The 22,682-nt window shown below is 41.2% G+C and overlaps 1 protein-coding gene across 5 annotated transcripts in view; it reads left to right on the top strand.

The window, feature by feature from the left end:
• TTC39B (tetratricopeptide repeat domain 39B) overlaps window positions 1–22,682 on the top strand; it is a 129,763-nt gene that overhangs the window by 37,260 nt on the left and 69,821 nt on the right. The window contains exon 1 of one of the 5 annotated variants that reach the window (XM_086685336.1): window positions 11,161–11,842. The exons of the other annotated variants lie outside the window; for them this stretch is intronic. The gene's annotated coding sequence lies outside the window, so the exon portion shown is untranslated. Of the gene's footprint in view, window positions 1–11,160; window positions 11,843–22,682 lie in introns of those variants that run through there. 5 annotated transcript variants of the gene reach the window in all.

Genomic DNA, 22,682 nt, shown 5'->3' with positions numbered 1-22,682 from the left:
GTCTCTGAGACATTGGGAAAAGGTTAAATTTAATCTAGTACATTCCATTTAAAAAGGTGGAGTGTCACATATTGGGTCACATATGTTAAGGAAATTTTAGAATGAGTAGAAATGTTTTAAAATGACATTTTCAGAGTTAGTAGGATATACTTCATTCACAGGGAAACCTCACTTGGATGGATCCTTTTATTTCCTCAACATAGAGTGTGGTGTTTCTGTACCCAGGTCTCCTGCGTTACTGATCTTTTTTGAAATAAAAAAAAATACTGTAGAAGTAGTCCATTATTCAATCCTTTTCTTTTAGCAGATTGTTTTCCCTGTGATTACAAATATGAGTTAATTGCAAACAATTCTTCAATTTTTTTTGTATGTGAACTTTTAGTTATTTCAGTTTTTCTTGAATTTGTGATGCCATGACATTCCTTCTGTGACCTTCTAGCCGTTAAGCTCAGTAGAGCTCTTTTTCCGCCTGCTGAGTGAACCACATGTTTTGTTTTATGTTTCTAGTGCCAACAGTGATGCTTCAACTTCTCTGTAGCAAGAGATGGTCCCCATGCCAACCTGATGATTAATTTATTCCTGTGAATATTTTTGCCCGAATTTCCAGTGAACAGATGCAGGCTAAGAGATGAGAGAGGCCTTCAATTATTGCCACAAAAGAAAACTATTTTCTGCTCTCCTTTTCTGCTTAATGGATTTACCACCACAGACTTAGATTTTCCTACTTCCGAATCTTTGTGGTAACAACTGCGTTATTTTAACTGACTCTGTTGGGAAGTTACTAGGTTTGCAAACTGTTAGATCATACCAACATCTCCACCGTTTAGAACTGAAGGGAAAATGAGAGGCTTTTTTTCCCCTTTAACTGTTAGTGACACATCAAAGAGGTCCTTTTTAAAAATTAGAATTGTGGGGGCGCCTGGGTGGCTCGGTCGGTTAAGCGTCCGACTTCGGCTCAGGTCATGATCTCACGGTCTGTGAGTTCGAGCCCCACATCGGGCTCTGTGCTGACAGCTCAGAGCCTGGAGCCTGTTTCAGATTCTGTGTCTCCCTCTCTCTCTGCCCCTCCCCTGTTCATGCTCTGTCTCTCTCTGTCTCAAAAATAAATAAATGTTAAAAAAAAATAAAAAAATAAATAAAAAAAATAAAAATTAGAATTGCATATGAACTTTCCGACCTGCTGGGCTTAAGTTGCTGACCTCTGAGGGAGGGACTGTTAGTTAGACCCATGTTCTGACCCATAGGAATATGCCAGGGGTTTAGCCGTGCTGCAGTCTCTCGCCTCCTGATTGAACAGTTCCCTGCTGACATGTGCCCTGTGGTTCTCTGATGACCAGCATTCTTCTCTCCCAGTGTTGGTACACAGCTGTCATCTCTGACAATACAGTGGTGGATACAAGAAGGGTCTGTGTGTAAATTGACTGCGATGTGGCACGTGAAGAATAAATAGAATGTTTCAGGTTCCAGGAGACAGCGAGAGCTAGCTCTCTTCTGGTTGGGAGGTGGAAGCCTGGCACTGGCGTTGAGTTTCGAGGGATGCCAGGGTTACCTGACACACCTGTGGACAAAATGAGGTCAGGTCACCGAGGATCCCTGGCCTCTGTCAAGTGGAGACCATGGATGAACCACATGGGATCACTGCGACTTGGTAGTGTTTTTGATGAACCTCCTTCTCATAAAAACCACTAGTGGGCAATGAAACAACCGTCTGATTAACTGGAGGGCCCAGGTCAGGTACTAGTTAATTAAGACTTTCTTTTTTATTCAAAGACGGTGAGAACAGGTGCAGGCTTAATATGTTCTCAGCAGTGATCTCTTATATTCCATAGCATCGTATTACCTTTTTGAATTTATCCTTACCTAGAAATCTGTATGTGTTGAATCGAGTCCTGAGACCGTGTGAATGCAGTGGCGATGGATGTGTTTATGTGCAAGAACTGTGAATTTATCCTTACCTCCAGACATTGAAGTAAGCAGACATTTTTAACCAAGTGGTAAGACGCTTATGGTGGAAATAAAAATAGTCTGTAGCATAGCATTTTAAGGGACCTTTTCCTTCTTCCGTCTTTACCCCTTTTCTTTTGAACTGTAAATTGTAGATTATAATGAGATCAAGTTTTTAAGCCCATTTTTTTTTTTTTTTTATGAGGTTGGATCCACTAATTATTATACAATAGTTTGCTCTGTTTTAAGGTCATTTTGGGTGAAAGTCAGCAAACGCTAGCTGCAGAACATCTAGTTAATGTTTTTCTTCATAGTGGTTAAATTATAAATAGTAACTCCAGGCAGAGTCGGATTTCCTTTCGTTTTTCTCTGATTTTGTTTGGCCCAACTCTCCCGTCCTGGTGATCTAATTATTGCTCAGATTGGGAGAGGCACTCTTTCCATACCCCCACACCTGGTTTTTTTCAACCAGGTTGACTATTACCTTATTAGATCTAAGATGGCATTTATGTCATTATCTTATATGCCACTGAGGAAGAAAACACAAGAATTTTACAGGAGACCTTGCATAAGGGAAGGAAAAATAAACCTGTAATGCAGGAGGACATGGTAAGGAAAATTGTGTATTTCAATTTTGGTACTGGGTAGGGAGGGAAAAGAAAAACCTCTCATGAGATTCTCTGCCTGGATCATTTCTTTTTTAAACAGCCCCATTACAATGCTAATTTATATCCCATAAAATTCCTGTTTTAAGTATATAACTCACTTAAGTGTCGTATAATTATAGAAGTATACCACCATCATTATAATCTAATTGTAAAGCACTTTATATAACCTGAATAGACACCTGTGCCCCCTTTACAGTCACGGTCCATTCCTGCCCCCACACCTAGGCAATCACTAATCTAATTTCTGTCTCTAGATTTGTCTCTATAGATGCTTCATATAAACAGAATCACACAATACATGTTCTTTGGTGTTTGGATTTTGAAATTCCTTCATGTTGTACCATGTCAGTATTTCATTCTTTTTTATGGCCGAATAATACTCAGATGTATGGATATTCCCTGTATTGTTTATCCATTCATAGGTTGATGGACATTCAGATTGTTTCTAGTTGTTGGCTACAGTAAATAATGCTGCCATGAATAACTGTGTACAAGTCTCTTGCGGACGTGTTTTTGCAGTTCTCTGGCATGACTATCTAAGAGTGGAATTGATGGGTTCTGTGGTATGCCCGTGTTTACCCTTTTAACGCTCTTAATTTGAATAGCAAGCTAGTTTGTGGTCTGAATATTAGTTATCAGTGTGGCCCAAACGACTTCAAGCAGGTAATTTCATTTTAAGTGGATCAGGTTGGTGGTGCCCTCAAGGGATTGGCCGAAGCAAATGTACATCCTCTCTCTGAGAACTTTGATCTAGGCCAGTCAGAACTGCTGTTGGGTCAGCAGGGTGGCTCAGTCGGTTAAGCACCTGACTCTGGGTTTCGGCTCAGGTCATGATCTCATGTTTTGTGGGTTTGAGCCCCGTGTCCGGCTGTGTGCTGAGTGTGGAGCCTGCTTGGGATTCTCTCTCCCTCTTTCTCTGTTGCTCCCCCACTCATTCTCTCTCTCACTCTCTCTCTCAATAAATAAATAAACTTACAGAAAAATTTTTTGAAATAGTTACTGTCAATTTTAAGATGCATCCTGGTTTCAGGCATATTATGTGATGAAAATTTATGTGTCAGAGTTAATGAAATACAATAAATGGAAATAAAATTCCCCCCAGAAGCCCAGACTGAACAGTATCCTTAGTGTCTTTCCCCTGTGTTGTTACTACTTGAATTGCCCTTCTTTGCATTTTCTTTTGTACTCTTAGGTGTCCTTTAATGGCCTGTTATTATATTGGGAACTTCCAAGATGAGTGCATATGTACATTTTAAGGTACATATATTCTTTTTTTTTTTTTAATGTTTATTTATTTTTGAGAGAGAGAGACAGAGCATGAGTGGGGGGAGGGGGAGAGAGAGAGGGAGACACAGAATCCGAAGCAGGCTCCAGGCTCTGAGCTGTCAGCACAGAGCCCGATGTGGGGCTCGAACCCATGAACTGTGAGATCATGACCTGAGCTGAAGTTGGATGCTTAACCGACTGAGGCACCCAGGTGCCCCAAGGTACATATATTCTGTAAAAGCTCCCTTTCACTCTGAGGAGGATTGACAGGATGTCATAGCTTAAAGGAAAGCTTCTTAAGCATCCCTTTGGTCCATTTGTCTTCATCCTACCAAGGAGGCCCAGGGGCCAGGGGAAGACTTGGTGTTCTTACGGCAGAATGACTGAATGATGGATGAACCCCTGTGGTTGCCACTGTGGTTGCCCCTTCCGCAGACTCAGGAGCCTTTCTGTCACTCAAGCCAGCTAGCAATGCCCAGGTGGTGTTTGAAAGCCAGAGGCACACTGCTCCCAGTGCTGAGTTCCTCACCTCCTTCATCAGTGCCCTTCTTGACATGGCAACTGCTCTGTGATGCTCTGTCTGGGACTATTTTGATAGTTGTAACGGGAAATAGGTCCAGTCATTGCTTATGTGAACCCTCGGATGTTTCACAGACACCTTAGTTTACATGTTGCAGACTGAACTCGTGATAGTCACCTGCCTTCTCCATCCGAAACCTTCTCCTCTCCTTGTCTCCTATCTTCTTTCACTTGGTCAAGCCAGATACTTGGGAGACATCTTTGATTCCTTCTCTTTCCCGTAACTTCCATGATTCCAGGTCTGATGATGTCTACCTCCAAATTTATTTCCCGTCTGTTTCACCCCTTGCTCCCTCTCCTTTCTGTTTCATTAGCTCGAGGTAGTCTCAGGTTTGCTTGAATTACTTTAAGAGCCTCCTGCTGTGTTTTCTTGCTTCCCTTATTCTCTGTCCTTCCGCCTTCCCAACTACACTCCGCTCATTCTCCACACAGTGGCCAAAGTTAACTGGTTTTTAAAAGAAATGAATTTCAAACAAAGTGGAGAGGATAGTAAACTGAACTCACCTGTGCTCATCACGTACCTTTAACAGTTGTGAACCCAAGGCCAATTTATTTCATCTCTATTCCACCCCTGGGTTATTTGGAATCATATTCTAGACATTATCACTTATTTCTACTTTTAAGTATCCCAGTATGTACTTCCTAAAAACAAAGATGTTCTCTTACGTAATTATTGTCAGGATTTTAAGTCAGGAAATTAACATTGATACAGAACTGTTATCTAATCTGTATGCCTTATATGGTATCCTTTAATCGACATTTTAGTACATAAGGTAAAAGTTAGGTCTCTTTTTAAAAGCATCATGAGACTATTGTCTCACCTAAAAAAACTGACTATTCATTGAAGATACTGTCAGTGTTCAGATTTCCCTAACAGCATGTTTGTTTGAATTGGGACAGAGTGATCCTTTTAGACATGAAATTGTGTGATGTCACTCCCTTGCTAAGCATCCGTCCATGAGTGTACATGTCTCTGAGGATGAAGCGCCCAGTCTGCCTCGGTCCACGAGGCTTGACGTGGTCAGGCCGCCACACACAGATGGAAACCTTGTCCAGGGCAACCCTTGCCCTCATTCACTGCCTTCTAGCCACAAGCCCCTTTCCAGTTTTAGACTGAGCAAGCCCTCCACTGCCCTAGATTTGAGCTGGTGTCTCAGATTGGAGTGACTTCCTCCTAATCCTCCCTGGGCTTCCTCCTGGCCGTCCTCAGTTGTCAGCTTGAATGTCTTCCTACCTTTCTTAATGACTCCAACTAAATAGGTTACTCCTCCCCCACTTCCCTGTTTTGTCATCCTGTTTGTCTCTCTCATTTCATTTGTCATGTTGTAGATCATTGTTGCCTGCTTTCGACCGTCTGTTTCCTTTTTGACCTAAGTTCCATGAGGATGGGACTGGTCTGTTCTGCTCATCATGGTGTGCCCTGTACCCAACACCATGCTTGGTGTGTAGTAAATGCTCAATTTGTATTTGTTGATTTCATGAATTTCTTGAATTAATGTATTAATTGGAAAATGTAGATGAGTATTCAAAGTAGAATGCAAGGAGTTTTAGTGCATTAAAAAAATCCCGTCATCATTTATTGAGAACTTACCAGCTACTGGGCACAACGATAATTGCTGTAATCGTTCAGGGGGAGAGTGAGTTAAAGGAGTTTTGGGGATGTGTATGTTTCTTTTTTAATGATGATTAATTACAGCTGGTTGGTTGCTCAACCCAAATAAGTACATAATTAGGTAATGTCCAATTGTTTGGGCATAGTGAGCATTATCCAGGATGGTTGGTGTCTCTGCCATTTCTCAACTAGGGGCTGACTCACTTCTCATCTGAAGTGTATGTAAATGAGCTCAAAATGCTTAGGGGTATAGGGAGCTGGACTGCCTTTTGTTAACTTTCTACCATCTTTTATTTGCCTTGTTTTCTGATACCTTCATCCATCTCGATAAAAATAGCCTCCTAAAATGACTAATAAAACATTCAGAATGCAGATACTTGAGAACTTTGCCTTTGAAAAAAAATTTTTAAGCGTTTATTTTTGAGAGAGAGAGAGAGAGAGAGAGAGAGAGAGAGAGAGAGTGAGCGAGCATGAACAGGGGAAGAACAGAGAGAGAGGGAGACACAGAATCCAAAGCAGGCTCCAGGCTCAGGGCTGTCAGCACAGAGCCTGATGTGGGACTCAAACTCACGGACTGTGAGATCATGACCTGAGCAGAAGTTGGACGCTTAGGCACCCAGGCTCCCCGAGAACTTTGCCTTTTGAAATGTGTCAAACGTCTCCACTGCTTATGTGCTGAAAATTAATCAGTCTCTCTGGTTTTCCCTCTCTCCCCTTCTTCCCACTGTCATCATTTTGTGTCGTCATGTTTGTAGAGCATCATGGGTAGAACTCCTCAAAAGGGGAGTGATACTTGCATTGGGTACATTTATGTATCATGTGCAATTGAGTATAATGTATGATACACATTTAATATACAGTCTAAAGGCTTAGCCACTAACAAATCTAAAGGTCTCTGAAACTGCTTAAACTGAAGAGGTTCTGGGGATTTGTGTATGATTTTTTATTGTCATGTAAAGTGACTTTTGTGTTATTTATTTTATTTTTATTGTCCAGAGTGAAAGTATTCAGATCAGCAGGGAGTATCTTTTTACCTGTAAGCAGAATGTTACAGCTAGAACTCAATGTGTTAAAGCTCCATGTAACTCTGATGAATTAACATTTTTTAGAGGTATACGTATAGTTTTATCTCCTCTGTAGGCAATACAGTTATGAGCTTTTAGTTTCTATTTTGGCAGTAAGAATGTTTTCTATAAGGGTAGCTTGACTTTATCTTTATGCAGTTAAAAAAAGCAAAACTGTGTGTGTGTGTGTGTTAAGTTCTATGTGTCAGATCCCCCATTTATTTAAGAGATTCTTTGTCATTTAAAGTTTGTCTGCAATTTAAAAGAAATTACACTAATAACATATTATTTGATTAAAATAATTCCATGTACTTCAAAAAAATTAATTCCAAGATCAACTGTTTAAAGCATGTATATTTTGAAAGAGCATTTTGAATATCCCAGTGCAATTTTATTGTTTAGATACATAGATGGATTCCTATATTTTCAGAACTTAGTCACTAATAAAGTATAAGGATGCATTTTCAGACAAGTCAGTGTAAATAAAAAAATTATTCTGTAATGTATGTCTTTAACCTATGAAGGCATTTACTTGAATGCATTTTATAAAACAGCAACGTGTAAAGTGGATATAATGTGACCTACACGTCAGTTAATTAACGTACAATGTCACATTGGGAGCACGGCTGTTTTTGTAAAACCAGTGTTGCTGACAATTATAAGAAATTTTGATAGAACTATTTTCATGCTGCCTCACAATGGCTACGTCAAGGCATAAAAGCATTTTTCAAAAAAGTGACAAAGTAAAGAAGACATTTAGTTAACTCTCACAGGTATTTGAGAAATAAAGAGCAGCTGCTACCCTTGACTGTTTCCCCATTTTCCCATTTCCAAGATGTACCTCATCAGACCAAGGATAAGGGGAACATGCCTGGTTTGGATAGCTTAACAAATGTTTGCCAAGCACATTCTCTACATTAGGTGGTTGGTTAGTTTGTGCGGTCAGACTCGATGTAGGGAACGTGGGTATAGGTGGGGGCGTCCAGGAAGTTTCCAGTCTCCCTCCTTCACATCATCTGTTCTCTGTCCGAGTTTTGGTGTTGACGCTAGTACAGAGGCTGAAGTATGGAGGGACATGGTGTGGGGACGTACATATAGCCTTACATGGTTCTTCGTAATAAAGAAAAGCACTGGGGGTTTTATTCTTTAACTATTCAAAGCAAGTCAGGGCAAGTGATTCTGTATTCTCTAGGTTGGAAAGTATGTTTTAAGCCTGACACCAATAGGAAGAGAGGGATAGTTTTGACCACTATGACAAAACCCTCATAAACTCAGTTAAAAGAGAATTAACTGGGAAAATATTTTGAGCGTATATGGAAGAGGGTTAATTCCAAAAAAAAACAAAACAAGAAAGAAAACACTTTGACGGCACACATTGCAGAGGGATGTTACTGAAACAGAAGAAATACAGGTCTTCAAGGCTACTGTGTTTGTTTTCTGTGGCTACTGTAACACTCTAGGTACTGTAACCACAAACAGCGGTTTAAACAATACATGTTTATTAGAGTTCTGCAGGTCAGAAGTCTGAAATGGCTTCTCACTGAATCAAACCCATGGTATGGCCATGACTCTGCTCCCTTGAGAGACTCCAGGAGAGAATCCATTTTATCGCCTACGTCCAGCCTCTATGGGTGCATTTCTTGTGTCACTTGGCTCACGGTCCTTTCCTCCAACTTGAAAGTCAGCTATTTTCAAATTGCTCTGCTTCCAACAGTCACAACATCTGCCTTCTATGTCAGATAGATCTCGGCCTCCCTGTTACAAAGATATGTGCGATTGCTTTTGGAGCACTCTCGGTTAATCCAGGATTATCTCCCCATCTGAAGATCTTTAATTTCATTACACCTGCAAAATCTCTTTTCTCATGTAAGGTAACATTCACAGGTTCTGGGGATTAGACCTGGACATCTTTGGGGGCCATTATTGGGTTTAACACAGCTAAAAATAGCACATCTGGTTGAACAATACACACACCCAATTATTTTGTTTGGGTTTGGATATCTGAACATGATGGGATTATAGGGTATTTATAATTTCCAAAAAAATCCCTTAGGGGCACCTGGGTGGCACAGTCAGTTGAGCGTCCGACTTTGGCTCAGGTCATGATCTCATGGTTCATGGGTTTGAGCCCCGCATCAGGTTCTCTGCTGTCAGTGCAGAGCCTGCTTCAGAGCCTCTGTTCCCCTCTCTCTGTCCCTCGCCAACTTGTGTGCTCGCTCGCTCTCTCTCAGAAATAAACAATGAAAAAAAAGTTTAGGTTTACAGAAAAGTCAAGAGGATAGTACAGAGAATTTCCATATACCCTACACCTAGTTTTCTCCCATTAGTAACATCTCAACATTGGTATCATAACTTATTTTAATGAGTGAACCAGTGTTAATACAGTATCACTAACTAAAGTCCATACTTTATTCAGATTTACGTAGTTTTTACAAAATTGGTTGTGATGATTTTTCAGACTTTTCTTTCTTTTTGATGACCTTTGGCAGTTTTGAGGAGTATTTGCAGGATGGCCTGCATTGGAATTTGTTTGGTGGTTTTCTCATGGTGAAACTGGGGTTATGGATTTTTGGGAGGAGGACTACAGAGATAAAGTGTCATTTTTATCCTCTTTATCATATCATTTCAAGGGTACATGCTATCAACATGACTTATCAGTATTGATGTTGACCTTGATCACCTAGAGAATGACATAATTTGTTTGGATGGGTGATGTTTTGTTTTTTTCCTTAGAATGCATCATTACGGTCACGTCAGATTCATGTCAAATTGTTATTTCTTCTCAAAGGAGTCTTTTAGCTTTTATGAGATTTTGAGCATAGCTACATTAATTTTACATTGAAGATTTAAAAAAAAGTTTATTATTTAGAGAGAGAACACGAGCAGGGGAAGGGTGGAGAGAAAGAATCACAAGCAGACTCCACACCACCAGCACAGAGCTCAAACCCACAAACCATGAGTTCATGACCTGAGCTGAAACCAAGAGTCGGATGCTCAACCGACTGAGTGAACCAGATTCTGCTACACTGACAATTTCTTAGAAACGTGGTAACTCACAATTTTAGGGATGTCTGAAATTACCTGGGTGGTTTGCTTTTTGTGATTTCTCAAAGATGATGTTCAAATTCACGCTAGATCCATTATTTTCTTAGCTGTTGCACATTATTCACAAAAATATAGCTGGAAATCTTTTGGTATAGGAAAACAGAATATTAGGTAAAAAGATATTCATGTTGATGGGAAAATGTAGGTGTGAAATACACTGTACTTACTAATAATTCTATAGTTGGGCTTGCCACTCCTGGAGAAACCCTGACCTCCGCAAGACTAAGTCTCTTAAATGTTTTTCTAAGGTGTCTTTTAGTTCTCCTGTGAACACAGTACCTAACACACATGTTATCATTTGCTGCATATCTGGCTTCCCTGCTGGACCGAGAGCTCCAAGGAGCAGGGACCATGTGTGTTCTCACTACTGGGTCCCCTGTGCCCGGCACATAGCAGGCACACAATGTATGTTGACTGACTGTCAGTGCATACGTTAACTCTTTTGAGCACTTTTAGGAACAGGTCACATGTATGGGTAAATAATCATAACGTAAAGCCATGTGGAAAAGGTAGTATGTAAATACATGTAAAACAATAGTATTAAAACTGTATATGTATATATAGGGAGGAAAAAGACTAGAAATAAATATTACAAAATATTAACAATGGTCATCTCTGGGTTATGAGATTATGGCTGTGATTATTTCTTCTTTGTTTTCCATTTCTCTCAAAGGAGTTTATTATTTTATAATCAGAAAATACCTGATACTTTTGTAATCAGTGGAAATGGTGAGCTCATCATGAAAAATGGTTCAATTCTAATATGTGAAAGGGCACCTAAAGCAAGACAAGAAAGTTGCAAAGTCACTGGCCATCTCTAAGCCTACATTTTTTTTTTTCTAGTTTCATCAAAACCAGGTCAAATATTGTTTAATATTAATTTTAAAATGCCATTTAGAGCTATACTGGCGTGACTGTTAGGTCATATGTGTATTTCACTGTGCTAATTTAACTTTTGTGCATTTAACCTGTTAAGATTAAAAACCTCAGAGAATTTGATTCTCCCTTATTTTAGTGTTTTAAAAGAGCTCATGGGATACAGAAGTTAACTCTAACCTGGGAATATCTGCCTGCTCTTAACATTTTCTTTAAGATGAAAACCAGAATTCATTTTATTCCTCAACTGGCCCTGGATGGAGATGAATCCTTGGATTAGGTGAAAAATCATTAAGAGACCCAGGAGGATTGATAAATCCATGCCATTTGTGTTTGTCTTGCTGTTGCTCTAGGATAATTGCACAGTGATGGATCAGAATTAGGCTGCAGCGGGGACTGGGGGAAAAATCTCCCGGCATTCCTTCCCGCAGAAGCGTCAGCCACGGCTGCGAGTGTAGCTGCCACTTTAACTGACATGTCTTAAATTCTGCTCTGGGAAGCTCGGGATGCTGTCTGCCCCCCTCCGCAACTTCTTTTCTTATGACCGTTAATTGAGAGTCTCACTGGAGACCAAGAAATAAAAGAGAAACTGAGGATTTTTGTTGGCCTTTAAATTGAGGAGTGTCTCTTCTTTTTGTTTGCCTTAAAAAATCTGGTAGAAGAGAGGGAAAGGCATCTCCACAGTGGGGCTAGATTCATTCCTCCAAAGTTACAGCTGCTCTGAATCTGTGAGTATGTTGCATTTTTAAAGCTGTTCCTGGGGGTATGATTGCAATGTTCTGTTTAGATCTGCGAGGATTCAATTTAAGGACAGCCATGAAAATTTAAAAAATAGTTAAATCTCATCGGAGCCCTGCAATTTTTGTTAGTTGACCTTGTCTTTATTGAAGGCTTCGTGTCAAGCCTGCCAGGACGCACCCCCCTACCCTCCTTTTTTCGGGCTTCCTGAGGGTGAGTGCCGAAATGGGAGAAAATAGTGAATCTTGCTGCTGCAGAGGATGTGGTCTTCCCGGGCTGCTGTGGCTGGTTTTAGTGCTGCTGCAAGGTGTGCACGGGGCTGCAGAACAATGGAAGGATGACGACGGCTCACTTTGGATTCACTGTGCTTGTCTTATGGCCGTTGCTGGCTTCATGATAGGGTTTTGTTTCGTTAGGGTGATTAAAACCTTACAGAAAGATTAAATACGCTGGCATGCTCTCAGGGTAGCGTGGGTTGATCGAGACTTTACCTCTCACCGTGAGGCACTGCCTTAGCTTCCCCCTGTCTCTCTGGTAGTAGATTGTGGGGAATGGGAGTTACCAAAAAGTGACCTTTGCATGACTGCCCCTTTTCTAATTGTGCGTTTGAATTGGTGCCATTTTTTTCCTGATGACGTAGATTCTTTAGCCTAAACATCTGTCCTTAGTCATTGTGTCCCACTTTCCCCCTTTGGAATTTACTGGAGGCCAGAACTGTACCCTTGGAGAATTATTACTGGATGAATTTTGAACGTTTTGTAAAGGTAGAGCTTAAGTTGTGGTTGCCATCAAAACCCCCATAGGTTCTCGATTTGTCTTTGTTAAATGAAAAGTCTTATTATTTCAGGGATTCATATCATTTGGTTACTGATCTCATTCCTTTACCATAAAATCACATTAGCTGAAGCAGTGCCTAAAAGTTGATTTGTTCACAGATCAGTAGTCAAAATAGTTTTAAACACCAACTGATAATAGTGAGATTTGTAGATGTAGAACACATTTGACTTAGGGTGACATATTGTATGAGCTTTGTGGGTATCGGTATTTTGGTTGATTTCCTGCAGTATAAAATAAATCAAGGATTTTGAAAAAGAAACTGTACCACCCAGAGATCAAACATCTGCTGTTTTTATTTTTAAGCATTTTGTTATACCTAAATGTAGCAACTTTGAATTTAATTAGGAAGGATTCCTAAAAATAGGAAATTCTGCCTTTTCTAGACTTGTAAAGAACTTGCTTGCTTGCATACATGCATGCATTTGTTTGTTTATTCATTCTTTCAACAAACATTTATGTTTATTGCAAAGTCCTTGCCAGGCTCTGGGGATATGATGGTGAACAAGGTATTATATCTGCCCTCATGGAGCAGATATTTTTAGCAGGGGAGGGGGTCATTCAAAAACTACCTTATTATTTCATTTCAACTGTGGTAATACTCAACTTCTAGGTAGTTTGTGGCCAGATGTGTGTAGGACATACAAATACTTGCAACTAATTCTGCCCCAGATCTTCTGAAGCCACAGATCCTTGGTGGACTTGAGCTGGAAAGAGATTTTGAAAATAATTTAATCAGTTCAACAAGCATGTGACAGGCGCTGTGTAAGTGCTGGTTTCAGATCAGTAAGTAAGAAATGGTCCCTGCTTTGGAGGCAGTCAGGTAGTCAGGCAGGCAGTCTAGAGTGAGGGGAAGGGGAATTGGTTATGTGAGCATATCTTAGAATGTTATTGATTCATTAATTCCATAAATATTTATTGGATGTCTGCTGTGATGTTGGGTGCTGTCACAGGAACCGTGCTGGACACAGGGATGGAGTGGAGGGTATGGAAGATATGCCCTCTGCCCTCTGGAAACTCTTAAGGGCCGTGGTGGAGAAATGATAGGGTGCTGTGAGCATACACAGGACGGGGGCCAGGGCTTCCTTCTCCTTTACTGAGCATCTGCAGGGGGCCGGCCACGAGTTGGTCCTCTGTGTACATTAATCTTCCCTCCCATCCTATGAACTACGCAACTGTTTCTGCTGTAACAAACATGAAATCCCAGGTACAGAGAGCTTAAATAATTTGCTTGAGGCCACACAGGAAGGAAGTGGAGGAATTAGAACTTGATTTAAAATCTCTGCCCCTTCTGAGGGTCTCCAAACTGCTCACCGGGTTTCCCTGGTGATCGCGGGCAACTAGGTTTATGGACCATTCTGATACCGCTGCCTCAATTTACAGATGGGTAGGGAGTGAGGACGAGATCACATGAAGAGGACCAGGAACCAGATTTCCTAGCCGGCCTTTATTTCATTATTGTATCAGAAGATACTAAGAAACCGAAAGCAGAATTAAAAGCAATGAACGGACCACAACAAGCAAAACAATGAATTGTTCAAGTAAGAACAAAACAAAAATAACAGCAAAGGCCTGAACCTGTAGAGGTGTTCGGCTGGCCTTGGCTTTGAAGAAGAGTCCCTGCCAGACCCGGACCTGCCTTCCCTGACAGCCCTGGGCTCCCTGTGCTACCTGATGGCCTGATGGTTACTTGTGAGGGAACTAGTTGGGACTTTTTTTTTTTTTTAACAGAAAAAATATCTTGGCTTATGAATGTTCATTCGGGCACTTAGAGTTTATTGGGGGATACAGATAAGAAACTGTCGTTAGTTCAAAAAAAAGAAGAGAAAAAGGAAAACGAAACTGTCAAGTAGGATAAATAAATGCTGTGGTGCGGAGAAGATCGGCGTTCTGTGGCAGCAAAGATGAGGGGCGACTAACCCAACCTGGGGCGATGGGCAGGAGTCTGGACAGAGGCTGGCCCGATAGGGCTTTCTGAAAGAGGCCATGTCTGAATTGCGGCAGATATTGGTAGATTCTGGACATGATTGACTGGGTATAGCAGGAGGGTTTGTTAAGTACGAAGGCCCTGAGATATGAGAGACCATTAAAGGAGAGGCAAAACTTCCTCCTCTACCCTCTTAGTTTTATTGCCTGGGCCCTGCAAATTAAATGGACAAAAGACAGATGAGGAAGAGAGAAAAAAGTTTACTCTGTGTACACACAAAACGTGCCTTAGGGGGTGGTTAGGATTTGGGACTTCTATATTATCTTAACAAAGGATGATAAAGTGTGGAGAAGTAGCTAGACAAAAGAAGGGGTTTTAGGCTTCAGGATGAGGGTTAAATTGTAGGAAGGTGACTAGGAAATCTATGGTAAATAAGGATTGTTTAGTAAGGTCTCTTGTGCAGGTAAGAGTCCTCTCAGGTGATAAGATTCATCTCCGAAGTAACTCTCTTCCTGATATGAGAGAGGCAAACATCTTTACTAAAGGGAATTTCTGCCCTGCTTTTAGACCAAAATGGGGAGGGCGAGAGCTAATTGACTTCAGCTCAAAACAATCTTTATGTCAAAGTGACATATTTTGGGGTGATGTAGTCTCATCCCTTTCACGATGATCTCTTCGGGTTTATCGAGAAGCTTGGGAGTCCTGCAATTCTGGTGATGATAGGCCGGTCAGAGGAAGACAGATGCCAAAGGTATCTTGCCCAGGAGCTGTGGCAAGGGCAGTGACAAACCACCGAAGTGTCTTCATTGTGGATTGCATGGATCGTGTTTGGAGTGGATGGCCCCGACACAGTATGAGGCAGGGGTGGGGTTGGGAGAGCGGGCCTCAATCCCATGATATGCGACCTCTCTCTCCTGGTTCCAACACTCTGGCCAAAGTTAATAATTTAGGGCTTAATAGGCTTTTATGACTTAGGTTGAGAATTTGAAGTGTGTGTGTGTGTACATATTCATGCATGTACATATATACACACAGATAGATACATATCAGGTATTGTATAGAAGATATGATTTCCAACCCAGTGATTTATAAACAAACTTACTGGAAATCCCCACTTAACAACGTACTTACAGCTCGTATGGTGTTTAATTCCCTCCCTCCCCCTTTTTTTTTTTTTTGCATCAGACTTCTCATTTGATTAGCAGAAAGCTTGAGGCCTGTCATGAGGTAGAGCATTTTGAGAACCAAGTGGTTTCCTGAACGTTTTTGCTCCGTCATCCACTAAGATATCTTAGTGGAGAAGAGATGAACTAGACTCTTCTAAAAATGTCCTGTTTCAGGGGCACCTGGGTGGCTCGGTCGGTTAAGTGTCTGCCTCTTGGTTTCAGCTCAGGTCACGATCTCACAGCTTGTGAGTTGGAGCTCTGCAATGGGCTCCACGTTGACAGTGCGGAGCCTGCCTTGGGATTCTCTGTCTTTCTCTCTGTCCCTTCCCTGTTCGTGCTCTGTCTCTCTTTCTAAATAAAGAAACTTAAAAAAAAAAAAAAAGTGTCCTGTTTCAGTCCCAGTACCCATGGTAAGTCTGTCTTTGTATCTCTGATGACAGACAACTGTGCTAATTGCAGTCTCCTTTTATAGACAAGGAAGATGAGGTGCCCCTTGAAGCCCTTGTACCTAAGGGATACCCTTAGCCATAGGTTGATTTGGGGGGTAGGCAGCCCTCTCCTTGTCTGTCTTTCTTTTCTTTTCTTTTCTTTTCTTTTCTTTTCTTTTCTTTTCTTTTCTTTTCTTTTCTTTTCTTTTCTTTTCTTTTCTTTTCTTTTCTCTCTGTCTCTCTCTCTCTCTCTCTCTCTCTTTCTTAAAATAAAGCCACAGTGTATTCCTGGAGACATCGTGTGTCATCAAAATTGATTGATTGGTTGATTTTTTGTGTGTGTGCCTTATGCCCAGAGGTTTGCCTAACATTTTGCATGTGCTTTCCACTTTTTAACACCACATTTACACTTCTGTCTTTGGTTCAGATCGGGAAAGACAAACTGCATATATGGGCATATTCTGTGAACATGAGTTTGATCTGACTTTCAGGCATGGTTTACTTTTCTTTTGATACTTTGTCAGTCCACAGGTGTGGAAAGTGTTTAGTGACCATTCAGGTAGTATGAATGGATCTCTTTGGTGATTGTTTTGTATTTGTGTTGGGTTATAGAATATCTCATTTCAAGTCCTTGTATTTTAGAAGGCTGGGAAGTATGGGAGCAAGACTCAAATTTCTCTCGTACTTTGGGATTATAGTCATTTTCTTTTTGAGTAGCGGGTGGGTCAGAATTTGAGCATTTCTGTGATCCAGCAAATCGGGCCCTAATATATAGCATTTATGTGTCATCACCCCTCAATATTAAGTTAGATGTTTTTGTTTGTTTTTAAAGCAATAGGATCCCTGTATACCAAAACCTATTTGTGTACCTGCTTGATATCACAGGCTGGATGTATACAGCACACTATGAAAAGAGCCACACATTGAAAAGTTAAAGAAAATGAAACTTTATTTTTAAAATGTTTGTGAGAGAGAGAGAGAGAGAGAGAGAGAGAGAGCGCGTGCATGCGAGCAGGGGAGGGGCAGAGAGAGAGGGAGAGAAAGAATCCAAGCAGGCTCTGTGCTCTTAGTGGAGAGCTGACGCAGGGCTCGATCTCACAAATTTTGAGATCGTGACCCGAGCTGAAACCACGAGTCAGACACTTAACCTACTGAGCCGCCACCCAGATACCCCAGAAAATTAACCTTTAATTACTTGAGTATCTACATGCTTCCCCTGCTGGTTTGTTTGTCTTACCTAATGTTTACTGAAAACTACTTGTTTGTGAATGAATGACTCCCAGGATAACATATTCAAGGGTATTTTCCATGACCTACATGTGTGATATAAAATATAAGGTATTGAGACTGTATTTGGCACAAGGGTGTTAATGTACAATCAGTACAAATGTCATTTATTCATCAAAAACTCAGTGAATATCTCTTTGCTAAGACACAGAATTTCTGTCCTTAAAAAGCTCATCTCTACCTACCACAGCTGACAGTGAAGTAATAATCGTACTGTGATGAGTTTTAAATTCTGAGCCAGGAACCAAGAGGAGAGACACATTATGTAGCCTGGAAAAACAAAAAAAAGGCTTTTAGGTAGCCTTTTTTTTCCCCTCTTCCTCATGGATTGTGAGCCAAATGAAAGTAAAACTTTCTTAGTGTTGCTTTTTTGTTTTTTTTTAATGTTTATTTATTTGTTTTGAGAGAGAGAGGGAATCCCAAGCAGGCTCTGTGCTGTCAGTGCAGAGCCTGATGCGTGGCTCGATCCCACGACCTGAGCGGAAATCCAGAGTCGGACCCTCAACCGACTGAACCATCCGGGCGCCCCTTTACATTGCCTTTTAAAAATTTGTTGTAGTTCGTAATGTTTTAGAAGAAATGATGAACAGCCCTCCCCTGCCCCATGCAGCGTCACACGGAAGACCTGCGTTTACTCTGCATCTTGAAAATATCTGCATGCCTACTTTGAGAAAATGAAACTGGCAGAGTGTTGCTTAAGTAACACGGCTGCAGGAAACACCCAGCTGCCGAGTAGCAGGAGTGCGGTGGTCTGTCTAATGGGAAGTTCCTGGCCCCAGTCACTTAAGTCACTTAACTCTTTAACCAACATCAGCACCACACTTCTGTGGTTTTTCAGCTTAAAAAGTGGTTTCACAAAATGGACTGCGTTTCCTCCTCATAACTCCCGCGTGAGGCAGAAAGGGTACTGTCGTCCCTCCTCTGGCTTTTTTCGGTGCGAATGCTCTTTTTGTTCTGTTTTGTTTCTTGCTCCCGGTTTCTTCTTCCCTGTGACAAAATACACCTAACATAAACCTTCCCGTCTTCACCCCTTGCTCAGTGGCACGAAGTACGTTCACACGGTCGTGCCACCATCGCCGCCATCCTCCGCCAGAAGTCTTTCATCCTGTAAAGTGGGAACTCGATACCCCTTGAACAGTAGCTCCCCACTGCCCTCCCCAGCCCCTGGCAACCGCCTTTCTGCTTTCTGTGATTGGTATCCCTTCGCTGTCTTTTGCACATGAGGACACTGGAATCCATAGAGGTGGTGAATGGTCCAGCGTGTCACGGCTTGCAGGTGACTTGCACATCTGGGGCAGAAACCCAGCGTTCAGCCTTGTGCCCCAGCATGCTTCTCCTGAGTCACATGACAGGGCGGTGAGAAAGGGTGACTAATAATAGATTAGGTACTAGCTTTCTGTTAGAAAGAAGAAAACCCTCCAATAAGGGTTTTGGATTTTTTTAAATTAAAAACCAGCAAAATGACATTGTAGCTGCCTAGATCTCTTGCCAAGCTGACATTCCATTGCTGTTTGTTTTAAATAATGCAAAGGAGTCCCATTTGCTTTGCTTAAGGAAAGAATCTGCAAAGATACAGGCTCTGGTTTTAGTTTCCAGCTCTGTCCCATTTGCCGTGTCTGTGAGTAGGAAAAAACAGCATTTGTTGGGAGAAGTTTGTTCCCCTCCCCCCCCCCCCCCCCCCCCAAGAAACCCTAAGTGCTGCTGTCCACTTTCTTAGTGAGCAGGGTCTGAGGCGTGCTTTATATTTTACATGAAAATGAACTTTTGTTCTTTTCAACTGTTCTCATTTTGCTCTGGAATTCACATCCCCAGTGAGGACAGAAAAAAAAAAAAAACATTGTCAGTGAAAGAGCACATCATCTGTTCACATTTCAAATAGTCTCTTTTGGAGTGACTCTGATTTTTGTCTGGGGGGGGGGGTAGTGGGAGAGGTAAGTGCCCAGTCCAGTAAAAATTTAAACTCTGCATCAGGCCTGTATCTTCCTCCTCAGAAGTGCCCCTTGCCTCTCCTTCCCAGCAGCACCTGAGTGCAGGAACACGATCTGTGGGGACAGAGCCCTACTCTGGCTATTGCCCTTCGGTTAATAGTCTCATCTAAGTGGATGTTTTTGCATTAACCTCTGGCCTTTTGCTCCCTTTGCCCAAGCACCTGTGATGGCCGGATCTGTTGGTGTACCCGTGACCCCGAGGGCTTGGCATTCCTCACTGGCATTGGCTGGTCCCCAGGTGCCCAAGGTCTATGGCCACCCTCATTTGACCCTGTCTTTGTCCTTTGCTCCAGAGTCATGCTCTGCTGTCTTTTAAAAACATTATTTTGCAGTACATTCAAACTTCTCAAAAGAGTGTGAGAATGACACAGAGAACTTTTATATACCCCTCCCCCATTTTTCACAGTTTGCCACATTTGTTTGATTATTCTTTTTCCGTATACACATTACTATATGTTGTTCTGAGTCATTTGGGAGTAGGATGCGGTCCAGAGAGGGTGGTCTAGAAGGGGGAATCGGAACCTTCTCCACGTGAGCGAGGGAGGGAATGTTTGTTCCTTCCTTTTCTCTGCTTTCCTCCAGCTCTGCTTGTTCCTGAGTTAAGCTGCTCTGCTTTCAGACCTGGCTTTGAGTCCTTTCTTTCCCTGGCTGTCGGCTCCTGGTTGCATTTCCAGTTGTTGGTCCTTTTAGAACAGTGTGGTTCTCGGGCCAGGTGTGGTTGTTGGGAGCAGATGCGAGTACTGCCGACCTCCACGCGCTTGTCTCTTTATTCAGGTAGGCAGAGTGCCCACTGGCATGGCAGGTTGGCCTGGGGGACACAGCAGACAGCTTGCTGACGTGAACACAGGCTTTTTAGTTGGACTGTTGATCCAAATTTAGGCACTCATAAGCAGGATAAAAACAACGTGACTTAGCAACATGGTAGTAAAACGTTGTAAGTTATTTAAAGTCTATATTTTCAGATATCATCTTTGAGATCAGGAACTGTATGACTTTTATGTGTCTAACACCTGATAGAATGCTTGCAGCGTGGTGCTCCCAGATGTTTATGTGTGAAAATTAAATTTTAGTTTACTGAATGTAACCCTTTCATTTAGCGCATTACTTTTTTAGTTTTTATTTTTATTTTTTTTTAATGTTTATTTATTTGAAGGGGGGAGACAGAGAGAGAAAGAGAATGAGAATCTCAAGCAGGCCCTGCACTGTCAGCAAGGAGCCTGATACGGGGCTCGAACTCACGAACCATGAGATCGTGACCTGAGCTGAAATCAAGAGTTGGACTCTTAACCGCCCGAGCCACCCAGGGACCCGGTGGATTACTGTTTTAGATTGTGGTCCATTCCCTGCTTCCTTTTCCAGCTTGCTTGCTTGCTTGCTCTATTAATTAATTAATTTTTGCTGAGTTGGTTACCTTGTTTTTTATCTTAATCCCGGTTTCTGATAAAAATGTAAAATTAGGGTGAAAGGAAGTACCTTTCCAGTGAATCTATTTTAATGGACCTTCCACTTCCATATTTCATATTAGGCTAAGGGGACACTTGGCATATACCTTGCTGACACCCACACTGGCCCTGTGGACTGCGTTTTTCAGACCCGCCAAAGATGGAAATGGGGCTGATATCGAGAACTCCTGATAGCCTCTACTGATTTCCATCCGTGAGAGCCAGTTCCTTTCAATAAAGGAATAAACCCATTTTCAGCCAATAGGTAGATACATTAAAAATCAGGTGGAAATCATAAATGTATATATAAAATAATAAGTTTGAAAACAGTTTGGGAATATAGTATTACAGGTATTCTAAGTTCAGAACTTTAAAATAGCACTGGAGTGTGTTATCAATGTAGGGAATAGAAAAGGTAAAATTAGAAAAACTGCAACATTTAAGTCCTGACTTTTTCAAAGTAGTGAAAATTTGGAAGGGTTCTAAGAGATGTAAAATTACATTAGAAACACATTGGGTAGCGATGCATTCTAACTTCCTCACTTGGAAAGGGCTAAAAATAATACACTCTTCTTATATATTTTTCTGGAGAACTATTGTAAGCTGTGTGTGATATAAAAGGGGTGATCAGAAGGTGTTTCCTTAAATTAATATTTAAATGTCCCCTTCATGAATTTGAACTTAAATTGCTCAAAATATATACTTTTTTTCCCAATTACTAAAAATAGCTCATGATCATTTTTGAAAATTTGAAAAAAGTAAGAAAAGCATGAAGAATATAAAAAAATCACCCAAGCCCTACACATAATATGAAAGAAAGCGTACAGCTCTGATTGAGGAAGCCTTTGTACTAAGTCTCAGCAAGGATTATTTAGGGGCGGATTATTTAGCTTATAAATTCATTAATACCTGATTTATTAGAATAATTGTATTCTTTGTTGGTGCTTGCCCTTTGGCCTTTTCAAGCTTTTTAGATCTTCCCTCTACAGGAACGGGGCTCTACTGCAGAGTGAATGTTGACATCCCTTTGCCTCGATTCTGCAACACTGGCGACGGGTCTGGGATTGAGGTTGCCAGTACAGCATATTTGGGGTACCCGTTGACTTCTGGGCTGTTCTTGCTATACTAGCTGCAGCTGCTGTACCTCCCTTCTTTGATATCTGGCGATGAGAGTGGCTATTTGAAAGGAATCCTCCACTGGGCAGAATTTGGTCTGGTGAGCAGTTTTCTTTAGTAAGAAACACAAGCTGATCATATGGTCCAAAATAGTAAGCAGTTGATTTCCTGGAAACCTGGTGGTGATGTCCACTGGAGTTTTGTGTTTATGGCTCCAGCGGACATGGTCCAGACTGTAAATTATGTAAATGGTGCCTCCAAGAGAGTAACATTTGGCCTGTTTGCTTTCCTCCCTTTTCTCCCCCAAAGAGAGGAAAAAACATGAAGGATATGAAGTGTCTTTTTATTAGTTTTTGAAAATTTTATTTCTTTTTTTCCTTCTTTTGAAAATGGGATATCTTTTAATTCACTGTTCAGGAACATAGCACATTTGCGTTGGATTTACTGGAGGAATTACATTTGAATCGATTCTGCTAATTATGATTTGAATGAGAGGAAAAAATTATAAAAAAGTAGCTGTAAGCTTTTCATTTGAAAATAGTTTTACTTGGTGATTAAAAATTACAGCAGTATGAAACTCAATAATAAAAAGACAAATGCCCATTTAAAAAATGGCCAAAGAACCTGAATAGACATTTCTCC

This window comes from Puma concolor, chromosome D4, assembly GCF_028749965.1.
Source record: "Puma concolor isolate L17-30 chromosome D4, mPumCon1.1.hap2, whole genome shotgun sequence".
NCBI classification, from domain to species: Eukaryota; Metazoa; Chordata; class Mammalia; order Carnivora; family Felidae; genus Puma; species Puma concolor.
The sequence above is the reverse complement of the archived record's forward strand: the minus strand, read 5'-3'. Positions and strand labels throughout refer to the sequence as shown.